Source organism: Camellia sinensis, chromosome 7 (assembly GCF_055761805.1).
Source record: "Camellia sinensis isolate YWXY chromosome 7, ASM5576180v1, whole genome shotgun sequence".
In the NCBI taxonomy this organism is placed as follows: Eukaryota; Viridiplantae; Streptophyta; class Magnoliopsida; order Ericales; family Theaceae; genus Camellia; species Camellia sinensis.
The window spans coordinates 157,764,617-157,776,860 of NC_138967.1; the positions used below are offsets into that span (position 1 = coordinate 157,764,617).

At 37.2% G+C, this 12,244-nt stretch overlaps 1 non-coding gene across 1 annotated transcript; it reads left to right on the forward strand.

Moving 5' to 3' along the window:
- The first annotated feature begins 3,648 nt into the window (after positions 1-3,648).
- LOC114275343 (uncharacterized) lies at positions 3,649-9,103 on the forward strand. The gene is made up of 2 exons (XR_014334776.1): positions 3,649-3,959; positions 8,715-9,103. It is a non-coding gene; the product is annotated as an uncharacterized LOC114275343 (transcript).
- Positions 9,104-12,244: the final 3,141 nt, after the last annotated feature.

The window sequence follows — 12,244 nt, forward strand, 5'->3', positions numbered from 1 at the left end:
ACCCTCGGGTGGGCTTAGAAAACATGATTCTGCCACTCTCAAGTGGGCTCAAAACTCTTATTCAATGCATTGTTCCAATTCATATAACCCAACCTCCACCCACAGGCATTCAAGCCGTTATATCACATAAACAAATAGCCTCATGGTAAGCATGCTATCATGGTAGTCACTCACACGCATGCAAGGATGCTAAAGCATAAACACTCACCGAGTACTCCAAGCCAAAACAGAAACTAGTTAGTAATCAATGCATGATCCTAGTTCATGTTAGGGTGGCTAATGCAACACATGCAAAATAAAACTCAGATAGGCTCGGCTATTCTAAACATGGCATATGAAATGCAACAGATAACATGTATTCAACTTGGAATTAAAATACAATGCAGTTAGTATGATGTGCCGAGCCCGGTGCATGCAATACAAATGGATGGATGCAAACATGCATAGCATAAGAATGCTAAATGAAATATGCCCTAAATCTAACCATCGTAAGTGGTTAAATAACAGGGAGAAAGAAATGGGGTTGGAAGACATGCATCACACACACGTACACTTATTACAAAGTTTGCCCTCTCGCGGAGGGTCTGAAAGAATAATACAAACCAAATAAATAATTAACTACTCTAGCTAATTAATTATTACAGACCCTTAATTAACTAATAAATTAATTACAAAATAAACTAAGTATGAAATTTAAAAGGTTACCGTTGCTCCGCCTCCAAATGATTGGACGATGCATGCTCGATTCACCTTGCTTGGAAACCCAATGCCATGCCACATGTTGCCTCTGTTTGCACTGTTCTGCACCTCTGAGAATTGTGAAAATCCTAAGGTTGCTTCTGAACCACTCCCCGAGCACTGTGGGAGGCCACTGGCTAAGAGGTGAGGCCACCGGCCATGGGGAACTAGTCATCGACCAAAAATAATGCTATCGGCCAAACATTTGTAGCCGACCGGCACTGAAAATGGCCGACCGGCCATACCTTCCTGCAGAATCCTGTTTTGCTGCAGCAGAGGACATACAGAACATGGCAATGCATTTTCAAAGCAATGTACGCACCACCACCCTCCTTATCACGTTTGAGACTCAAAAGAGTATGGTTCTCGACCCTCAGGCCATCACTCACGCATTTCAATGCATGATGGCCCAAGATGCCAAGTGTGCAACTTCAATATCAAATGAAATGCACATAAACACATAAAGGGCCCCAACATCTATCATGGTTAATGAAGAGGCAAGAGATACATGAACAATGCTATGTAACCTAAGCATGCAAGCACACTAGTGCAACACCAACATGCAAGCAATAATGCTATACAAGGCAATTGGCATATAACAATATGCAAAGACAAGCATGCAAACAAGCATGTGACTTCATTCAATCATGTAACAACATGCGAGGCAAACATGTAACAACATGTTAGGCAACCGAAAACCAAAAGAATGCAAACCAAATGCACTACCACTTAAGCATGCAACATGTTAATAGGCCAAGTATGCAACAACATGCAAGACAAGCATGAAACAACATGCGGGAATGGTCTTAAACCAAAATGGGCAGCTCTCAAATAAGCCCAAATCAGTGGCCAAAATGCTAAAGGAAGAGGGGCAAATGCACATACAAACATGCATGCTAATAGGCCCAACACTCAAGCATCAAAAGGAAAGTTTTAAGTACACTTAAAAGGGAAGGAAAAACATGCAAATGTGACAATATTACATGCTCTAGAATGGTGCTAAGAGTGATGCCAAATCATATAAACAAGTCAAGCATGCATGATTAACGCTTAAAGCCTAAGACCAATCAAGGGACTTGAACCAAAGCTACACAAAACAAACAGCATATGGCAAGTATGACCCAAAACAGTCCTAAATCATGCCAAAGTGAGCCTAAAACATGCAGTGACCGAAGCCAAAACAAGCTAAAACAAAGGGGCAAAATCATGAGGCATGCAAGGCCATCAAAGAGGTGTTACGCTACACCTAATACAACCAAACATGGCATGATTTAAGAAACCAAAAACAGAGTTATGGCATGTCAAAATGAGCCCAAAAATCCACTTAGATGGCATCCCAATGACCTAAGCATGATGGCATACACAATGACACATTCATGAGGCATAAAACACAAACTCTTTAAAGCATTAAAGGAGTCAAAAGTGCAAGTATACGAGCATACTATATGGACTGAAATATCATTATAAATGATGTCAAACCACTGAAATGATGCAAGTAGAGCACGCTAGAGGATTCAACACTCAAAGCCTACAAGCTAGATTGCATGGTAGCTATACAAAGCAAGTCATGGATGACCAAGACAACCAAAATCAGACCTCAAGCATACCAAAACATTGGTAAAGGCTTCATGGAGTTAGGCTAAAACATGTAAGCATGGTAGTCTAAATGCTAGGTACATGTTAAGATCATGGGATTACAAGACAAGTATACAAAGCATGCATGATATGTCCAAACCAACTTTGGACAGAGGTAAATCATGGCAAAATAACACTAAATACCAGCTAAGACATGGCCAACATGAACTTAAGAAAGGTGCTCACACGTGAGGCAAATATGACAAGTGTTGAAGACAACAAGGAGAGGGGATGGCCTTCTCCTTCTTAGGACCTCAAAACACCATCCCCGCACCACTGAAATCCCTCTAGATTTTAGTGGTGAGAAGGCCACTATAAGGTGGTCTCGGAGTTCACAAAAAAGAGGCCAAACAAGGCCTAAGAGGGGGTAAACAACCCCAAACACCAAAGTGATCTTAAACAACTATTTTAAGCACTTAAAAATAGAACTTTTATCAATTTTAAGTTAAGCTTAAAAACAGATGCAAGATAGGCTAAAAGCCAAAGCAAAAATGGGAAATAAAGAAAGTAGGTTCTCACCCTTGAAGAATCTCTTCAAGAACACCACTCCAGCACCTTCCTTGGATCAAAACCAGCCCAAGAACCTTAAGAACAACTCCTTAGAGCCTTAGCAATCAAGGATGGTGTAATGCTAGGTGTTTGTGTGCAATATAGTGAACAAAAGTCACTTTAGGTCACAAATACACACACAAATGAGTGAAGAGAGGGAGATATAGAGATAGATAGATACAACTCTCTAACCCTAAATTCCAGAACGTCTAGAAAGGGAGGGGAGGCTCCTTTCTTATAGGAATTCAATTCCTAAGCTTCTTGAAGAAGCTAACACAAGGGAGCAAATCCCTCCATACACGTGTGTGGAGGGGCTGTAATGTGGATGCCAGCTGTGACAGTTGACATAAAATATCTGCCAAAAGCAGATGGAAAGGGGTTGACCAATAGAAATGGCCGATTGGCCAACAAAGGTGGCCGACCGACCAACAAAGGTACCGACCGGCCACAACCTTTGGCCGATGGAAATAACAAGGCGTCGGTGGCATCATGCCTTGGCCGGGGGGTTGAGGAGATGGCCAACATGCCACCCTCTTCCCTTAAAAATAGAAATACAAGTGTTTAGTCCATGACCAAGCACAAAACAGACAAGTTGAGAGATCTTGAGGCAAGGCGCGTAGCCGAGACCTCCGAGAACTCAAAATGAACACGAGCATGGATGATCATCGAGTGATCAAACGATGACGTCCAAGTCTTGAGGACGGTAAAAAATGGGGTGTCTACAAGCTGATTTTGTCACCAAAGAACTACAATTTGATGACAGGCTTGTCACTTTACAAGTGGGTTCTCAGTTCTATTTCAATTTTATTGTTTTGTGCCTGCTTTTATTTAGAGCATGTTTGATCAATATCTCTCTATTTGCTGTGTGATTGTGTGCTTTGCATTGGTAGATATAGGACATAGCTGGGCAGGAGAGGCTTCAGAGTCTCGACCTTGCCTTTTGTAGAGGGGCAGATTGTTTTATTCTTGTATACAATGTTAATGTCATGAAATCATTTGATACTCTTAACAATTGGCATGAAGAATTTCTCAAACAGGTTAGTTATTCATCTTTATCTCATTGCTGCCAATGTTGAACAATTTGTCATATATTTTTTATTTTTTGGTCTATTTGTCTCAATGACTGTGCGTAAGTGTAAATGCATCAATAAACAACTTCTGAGGCCCATAGTTTAAATTGCACATTATGCATAACTTACAAGATAGTTAATCAATCATTTCAGAATCTTGAAATATATGGAGCTGTTTTAGGCTGTCATTTTCTTTTTGTATCGAAGGATTCAATTAGAGGTACTTTGCTCTCAAATATTTGGTTCATTGATTCTTCTTGTCTATAGAATTTTTCACAACTACTAATTTTGAACAAATACGAGGGAGTGTAGTTGTTTCAAGTTTTATGAGGATCACATAACCATAAAATTGTCAAAAATATTTTGGTCATTCTGTTGTAGTGGTTGTTTTCTTTATATAGGTTGATTCTTCCTACTTCATATATATTTTACAATGTTGTGGCTGTGGTTGTTATACATGTTCATTTTTTGCTTCATCATGACTTTTGGGTCCATAGATAACTTGACTTCTTATTAACTCTTTTTATAGTAAGGGCTAATTGAGCTGTCATTGTTGTGCACTCCCTAAAGGAGACCTTTTTCAAGCCCTCTCATGCCTAGCAGTTAAGCAATATGTGTCATCCTATCAAGCAATCCCATTCAAAGGGACCATTTAAGATTGAAAACTAAAAGAAGAAACAAATTCAATCACCAAAAGAAAAAACCTTAGACCGTGTTTGGACTTGCGAAGCAATGGCAGTACCTTTTACGGCCTTAAATTCGAAAATGTTCCTTTTGATTGCGAAGCAATGGCACTGCACACAAGGTGTTAAAAAAAAAAAAAAAAAGAAGCCCGGAACCAGACAAAATTTTAGGATCGTCAAACCTCACCTCAACAATGTGTGAACTCCAGTCTATATATGAATCTTCCTCCAATAAACTTTAAAAATTGAATTAGTATCATCAAAATGGTTAATCACAATACAGTAACACACCTACATTTGGTCATAGTTCTTTGAAGAGAAGATTTGTTACCTACAATGGTAAGTGATAAAAATAGAATTTGACAAGAACAGTGAAATAATTAATGGAAAAGAAATACAAAAGCATAAATAAATAGTAGTTGCAGGGCATTACCAAGAACACCACCACCACACTTGAAATCAATAGTGATGTAAGTTAGATTCAGAATTTGAAGATTTTAGACATTGCCTAGGAACACGTCATAACTTTTTCCATTATAAATGAAGCAAAAATGCTAGAGGCCAAGAAACCAACTTTGGAAAAATACAAAGAAAAAATTGTATGGCTTAGCTTTAACACTTGTATTGTAAGTCCACACTTGAAATAAATTTTTCCTTGTATTTTTTTTGTTTTTGTTGGTAATTAGTTTCTTGATTTTTAACATTGTTATGAATGGAGTGGATCCAACTATAAAGAATGAGTTGGTGGGAGTTGAACATCTGACAATTTTTTTTTTTTTTTTGGATGAGTTCTTAGCTTGGTCACTTCAAATGTTTCAAAGGATTTTGCATATAAGGCAAAAGAAGCTAGTTTACATCATCATTGATTGAGCCACCAATGAGTTTTCATATGACCTTACTCTGATGTTGATTTGTAAGAGCAATCCTTCACAACTTTTTTCTATGAATTCAAATTTGTAGTTAAAAAAATAAATTAAAAAAATATATCTTTTCTTGAAACTTATGGTAAATTAAAAAATAATTTTTTTATGAAATTAAGAATGAATCAAATCATTAAATTTTAAGAATTATATTTGTTCAAATTTAGTAAAATTTTAAAAACCATAAAGATTGGATGTGATTGAGACTTGTATAAGTATTTTATAAATTGGTGTTTCCCATTTTGCTGTTATGGATTTTCCATTCAAACTTGGAAGAGATAGAAAATTTCAAGTTGGTGGTATAGTGATGCAGGGCATTTTCATATAATTGGATCAATTGTCATAATCATCAAACCTAGAAAAAAAAGTCTTACTTCTCAGGTGATATTGATCTGAGAGATACTTCTCAAGTGATATTGAAGCCAGTGAGTGTTTATTCAAAAATTCGAACTTCCAACTCATTGTTTTCTTATAAAGATTATTTGCTTGTCTTTCACTGTAAGGCTGAAGATGGGTCACACATGCGAACTTCCAAATCACTGTTTGCATTCTTGCGGAAATAGGGTCAGCTATGGCCTGGAAACATCTTAATAGTTTTCTAACATGGATGCTTACACATACACCTTCCTACATAAGTATGATGTCTTTGACATTAAGAGTTTTTTAATGATTACTGTGGAATAATATATTCCCAAAAATTCTATTGGTTTTTGTAAAAAAGAAAAAGTAAAGTTGCTTATGATCTTTATCATGTTGGATAGGATGAGTTTTGAAAGGTTTCATAATTGTGGGGTTGTCCATTGTCTAGGGCTTAGAATTAGGAAAAAATTACAAAGATTATTTAGATGTAATCATTTTTTCTTTCATAATTGCTCTTCTATTTTTACATTTCTGTCATGTCTGCTTTCTTTTAGTAGACACTGTCTTCGGTCAGATAATTTGTGCTCTTTGCTTAAATCGTAAGTTCTTTAAAGGATGCTCCCATTCCTCTTCCTTCTCATTTACCTGTTCCAGTTTTAAAGAAATTTTGTATAGAGTGGATTTGCCCAGTATAATGTTTCCCTCTAATGGAAAATGAAGATCAAATATGTCCTATGTAGCTCAGATCAGAGTTGGCCTTTGGGCTTTGCTATTCCAAATCTAATTCTTGTACTAATATCAAATTTTAACACTGCTAATTGCACCATTGTGCTGCAGAATATTAGTAACTTTAGCATGGGGTACTCAGAATTTTTTCTTATAATTTGTTTCCTATTAATATAAAATAACTCCTATGGCTGGTCATATAGCTTTCCAAATACCATGAATTAGTTACCACTGACCACAAATTGAGCTTTTAACTAATTGACCATCCATGTGGATCTACTCCAAGAAGGTCCGATTTGAAAACCAAGTCGAAAAATACACTTTTCTCACACTTAAGCTTGAAAATAGGCCATCGGGGGCCAAAATCGTGTAACATCCATGAGACGGCTCAGGAAACACCTCAAACACCTCAGGAGGGACCAATGTAAGTTGTGGAAATTTACGGAACTAGCACTGGACTTCCGGTTTGAAAACCAAGTCGAAAAATACACTTTTCTCACACTTTAGCTTGAAAATAGGCTATCGCGGGCGAAAATCATGTAACAGCCACGAGACAGCCCGGGAAACACCTCAAACACCTCGGGAGGGATCAATGTAAGTTGTGAAAATTTACGGAACTAACACGGGACTCCCGGTTTGAAAACAAAGTCCAAAAATACACTTTTTCGCACGTAAGCTTGACAATGGGCCATCGGAGGCCAAAATCATGTAACAGCCACGAGACAGCCCGAGGAACACTTCAAACACCTCGGCAGGGACCGGTGTAAGTTGTGAAAACTTACAGAACTAGCACGGGACTCCCAGTTTGAAAACTTTGTCTAAAAATGCACTTTTTCACACTTAAGCTTAAAAATAGGCCATCGGAGGCCAAAAAAGTGCAACAGCTACGAGACGGCCCGAGGACAACCTTGAACACCCCGGGAGAGACCAATATAAGTTGTGGAAACTTACGAAACTAGCACGGGATTCTCGGTTTGAAAACTAAGTCCAAAAATACATTTTTCCGCACTTAAGTTTGAAAATAGGCCATTGGAGGCCAAAATCGTGTAATAGCCATGAGACGGCCAGGGAAACACCTCAACTTCAGGTGGGATGAATGTAAGTTGTGCAAACTTACAGAATTAGCACGGGACTCCCAGTTTGAAAACTAAGTCTAAAAATGCACTTTTTTCACACTTAAGGTTGAAAATAGGCAATCGGAGGCCAAAATCGTGCAACAGCCAAGAGATGGCCCGGGGAACACCTTGAACACTTTGGGAGGGACCAATGTAAGTTGTGGAAACTTACGAAATTAGCACGGGACTCTCGGTTTGAAAACTAAGTCAAAAAATACACTTTTTCACACTTAAGCTTGAAAATAGGCCATCGAAGGCCAAAATCATGTAACCACCACGAGATGGCCCGAGAAACACCTCAAACACCTCGGGAGCGACCAATGTAAGTTGTGGAAACTTACGGAACTAGCATGGGACTCTCGATTTGAAAACTAAGTCCAAAAATGTAATTTTTCACACGTAAGCTTGAAAATAGGCCGTCGGAGGCCAAAATCATGGAACAACCACGAGATGGCCCAGGAAACACCTCAAACACCTCAGGAGGGACCAATGTAAGTTGTGAAAACTTACGGAACTAGCACGGGACTCCTGGTTTGAAAACTAAGTCCAAAAATGCACTTTTTCACACGTAAGCTTGAAAATAGGCCATTGAAGGCCAAAATCGTGTAACAGCCACGAGACGGCCTAGGGAACACCTCAAACACCTCGGGAGGGACCAGTGTAAGTTTTAGAAACTTACAGAACTAGCACGGGACTCCCGGTTTGAAAACAAAGTGCAAAAATACACTTTTTTCACACGTAAGCTTGACAATGGGCCATCAAAGGCCAAAATCGTGTAACAACCACGAGACGGCCCGGGGAACACCTCTCGATTTGAAAAATAATTCAAAAAATGCATGTTAAATTGTATATTTTATGGATAAGATAATAATTGTCTAACTTGCATTTTTTTTTTTTTTGCGTTTCATTTTTTTGCAGATTCGAGATTTGATATGAACATGTTTGGTAATTTGGAGGGCAGATGGTAGCTCATTTTGTGTTTTTGTTCATATTACCTTACATGTATTTTGGTTGCGTTGCAAATTTTATATTTTTGTTGGTATTACAGGGCATGTTTAGTAATCCGCCCTTAATATTTTTTTTTTGTTGATATTAGTAGACATGTTTTTTGTTGGATATTAGGAGATGTGTTTGGTAATCCACATGCGGTTGATATTATATTTTGATGGATATTAGTAGACGTTTTTTGTGGATATTAGGAGACATGTTTGTAATCCACATGCAGTTCATATTGTATTTTTGTGGATAGTGCTGAAATTCGATTGTGATGTTTATGAAAATGAATAGATTTTTGGATTGATTTGTAATAGATATTTTATTGAATAGGTTATTGAAATGCATAGGGAATTGTAACTGACAAAAAAAATTTCAGAAGAAAATAGTATCCCTATTTTCAAATTTTTTAATTTTTATTAGTGATGAAATAAAAAGTGTCGCTATTAGTTTTCAAAAAACATGATGAATAATTTTGTCACTAATGATATAGTATGAAACAAATAATTTCGTCACATTTGTTGAATATTTCGTCGCTAAATTGAAATATTTGGTGACAAAATGTTTTTTGTCATTAAATAATTTTCTTTTTTGCTCATTTTAGTGACGAATTTTTTTGTCACCTTTATCCATATCATTGGTGAGGAAAACTTTCGTCACTAAAATATATTTGGTGACGAAATATTTCGTCGCAAAAAACAATTAAAATAAAATATTATTTAGTTTTGGTGACGAAATTGATGTTTTAGAGTACGAAAAATTCAACATTTAGAGACGAAACATTTCGTCGCCGAAAATGAAAAATAGGCGACAAAACTATTTTTCGTCACCAGGTACTTTCAGCGACGACGTATAGGCCACGAGCGTGGTGACAAATTTTTTTCGTCGCAGATCACTTTAGTGACGAAAATTTGATGTTTGGAGACAAAATCAGTCTGTCACCAAAGGCCTTTTTTGTTGTAGTGTATTACCTATCTTGCTAATTACTAATTTGTTTCTTGATATGTAGGAAAGGCCGCTCTCCTCAAGGGTGTCTTTGTATGTCTACGTATGGAGATGGAGATCTTTTATAGGATACTTGGGCCATAGAGGCCAGCTCATGCTTGAGGGTCATGCCAAGGAGTGGCAAATGTAGGTGTGGTATGCCTTTCGAGTTATCACATGAGTGTGTGTGTCCATTTATGGGATGGAGACCTTTTGTAGGATAGTTGGGCCATGGAGGCCAGCTCATCCTTGAGAGTTATGCCAAGGGGTGGCAAAGTTTGGTGTCATACACCTTTTGAGGTATCATATGCCTTAGTCAAATAGGTCTCTCTTTCTTGTCTAAGACAGGTGAAAGTGGAGCCACCTCGAGAGGGTGGGCTGAGCAATTTTGCTAATCCCTCAACTTTAACTACCAATCTACAAGTTCGTGGTAATCCAACATGGAGTCATGGGTCGCTTGGGTGTCTCATGACTGAGGCACTGAGGGATCCATAGGCCCTACTCCCTACCTATACATAGGCAAGTTGTGTAGCTCTGGGTGACATTGTTGAGGCCTTGAGGCAAGGCGAGGCCATGAAGATTTAGGTTTTCCTTATCTTAGAGGTCCCTGTGTTCAATTAGTCCAATCATATGGTCTATTTTTGTGTTAAAAAAATAACTGACCTAAGATTTTGGTTTTCTATTGTTGGAACAAAGGGTTGTTTTGATTTTGGAATGCTTTTTAGGAGCAGTGTCGAATTCTATAGCTTAAACTTGCATTCTCTCTTTTCTTACTCTATTTTGGTGAGAAATGAGAATCTTATTAGATAACACTTTGGTCTTCCATATTTTTGAATAAATTCATCAACAAACAAAGAAGACTGAGGAACTATCATCTTTGCTTTAGTTAATTAATCTTTTTCACCATAATTACTTTTTGCACATGTTGTATCTTTTCCATGCTTGTTTTCACACTTTACACTTCTTTTAGTTGTACCAATGAATGGTGTTGGCTCAGAGTTTTATTTTGATTTTTTTACATCATATTGGCTCATAATTGAGCCTTTAAGTATTAGAAACACGCAACAGATTACTTGCTAAAGGAATGCTTACCAAAGGGCATTTGTGCTTTTATATATATCTGTTTTTGTGTCTACATATATTTATTTCCCTATCTTGGTGGTTTGTGTGTATTCGTGTGTATTTGTGAATTCAAGTTTTGGACTTTTTTGGCATATTATTTGAATTTCAGGAAATGATGCCTGAAGCGGAGATTATTTCTACAAGATTCACGAAAAGTGTCATCAAGTCGTGTGCAGCATTGTCTTATGTAGAAGCTGAAGCCAGGATGGATGATAGGTGCTATATCTAATTTTTTTCTTCTTATACCTTACCCCTTAATTATCTTAGTAAAAAACTTATGAGATAAAGATAGTGTTCAACTTTATGTAGTCTCTATAGTGTGATCATATTTACCACTAAATCTTTGGCCATCATTTTCTTACTACATGAATCAACTACCTTTTTTCATTGGAGATGATTAAATTATCTCAATGCTGCTATAACACGCAACATTTATTTTAAAGCTTTGTTTGTGACCACGGAAAAGTTAACAAGGCATAGTACAGAGTAGCAATACTTGATGTGTAATATCACATTCAAAGAATTTGATGTACCAATTATCTAGATATGAAATACCCATATAAGGCCGAGGTTACTTTTAATAAACAAGATATATTCAATTCTTTCCAGGATTTTTGTTTTGACACAAATTGTGTTCAGATTTTTCGTGGTGGATTGATTGATTATTTGTTCATACTTCAGTGATACATGTGTACAATGAATCTGAGTTTCAATATCTTGAGAAGATATATATATATATATATATATATGCCAAGGTAGATGCAAGTCCAACCCAGTTGTGTAAATTTTCACAAGAATTGGAGTGAGAGATGTCAAGGATTGAGACCAACCCATACGCTGTATGGCCACCAGTATTATGAATGCATAGGTTACTTGTGTCTACACAGTCATTGCATGAGTATGGAAACCCTTGCCACCCTTGTTAATTCAGGTGTACGCAAGTTTTATTGAACCTTTGACCTGACAAATGATTGAACACCAAAGGAACTGTTTGAAAAGGCATGCTTTTGATTGTTATTTAATTGACTAAATGATAAAGCTGGTAAGTCAGTCAAATTGCTTCATATTACTAGTTTCTATGTTGTGGTGGCTTGAGAATGTTACATTGGTGCTTAGTAATATTGTAAATACAAGTATGGAAAGCAAGAAATAAACACTATCAACTCAAATAGGTTGGTGGCTAAGGCTTAAACCCTCAAAACCAATTAGGACCATTACACTACAAGCATACCATACAAAGCATGAATGGAACAAACACACTAAAATAATCCTAAATGAAGCTAAAACAATGCTGGAAATGAAGTAAAGAGAGCTAAAAGAGTATGCTACAATATGGAGCAAGTTAAGCT